The sequence below is a fragment of the Chrysochloris asiatica genome, unplaced genomic scaffold (genome assembly GCF_000296735.1).
Source record: "Chrysochloris asiatica unplaced genomic scaffold, ChrAsi1.0 scaffold00044, whole genome shotgun sequence".
Taxonomy (NCBI): domain Eukaryota; kingdom Metazoa; phylum Chordata; class Mammalia; order Afrosoricida; family Chrysochloridae; genus Chrysochloris; species Chrysochloris asiatica.
Genome location: NW_006408562.1, coordinates 11,580,554 through 11,581,411, shown reverse-complemented (window position 1 = coordinate 11,581,411; position 858 = coordinate 11,580,554). Strand labels below are relative to the sequence as shown.

Here is an 858-nt window from a genome sequence, read left to right as displayed (position 1 = left end):
ATATTGAACAGATTTTAGCAGAACTTTCAGACTAAGATGGACCAGCAAGAAAGACCTGGAGATTGGCGCTAAAATGTCGTTCGTGGTGGGGGTGATCCGCCGCCTAGACGAGACAGTAGTGAACCGCATCGCGGCAGGAGAGGTTATTCAGCGACCGGCCAACGCCATCAAGGAGATGATTGAGAACTGATGCAAAGTCCACAAGTATCCAAGTGGTTGTTAAGGAGGGAGGCCTGAAGTTGATTCAGATCCAAGATAATGGCACTGGGATCAGGAAAGAAGATCTGGACATTGTGTGTGAGAGGTTCACTACAAGTAAACTGCAGTCCTTTGAGGATTTAGCCAGTATTTCTACTTACGGCTTTCGTGGTGAGGCTTTGGCTAGCATAAGCCATGTGGCTCACGTTACTATTACAACCAAAACAGCTGATGGAAAGTGTGCATACAGAGCAAGTTACTCAGATGGAAAGCTAAAAGCTCCTCCTAAACCCTGTGCAGGCAATCAGGGGACCCAGATCATGGTGGAGGACCTCTTTTACAATATAGCCACGAGGAGAAAAGCTTTGAAAAATCCAAGTGAAGAGTATGGGAAGATCCTGGAAGTCGTTGGCAGGTATTCAATACACAATGCAGGCATTAGTTTCTCAGTTAAAAAACAAGGTGAGACGGTAGCTGATGTAAGAACACTGCCCAACGCCACAACTGTGGACAACATTCGGTCCATCTTTGGGAACGCTGTTAGTCGAGAATTAATAGAAGTTGGATGTGAGGATAAAACCCTAGCCTTCAAAATGAATGGATACATATCCAATGCTAACTATTCAGTGAAGAAGTGCATCTTTTTACTGTTCATCAACC

General features: G+C 45.0%; 1 pseudogene; it reads left to right on the top strand.

Moving 5' to 3' along the window:
* The first annotated feature begins 73 nt into the window (after positions 1 to 73).
* Positions 74 to 857, top strand: LOC102812510 (annotated as a pseudogene).
* The last annotated feature ends 1 nt before the right edge of the window (position 858 follows it).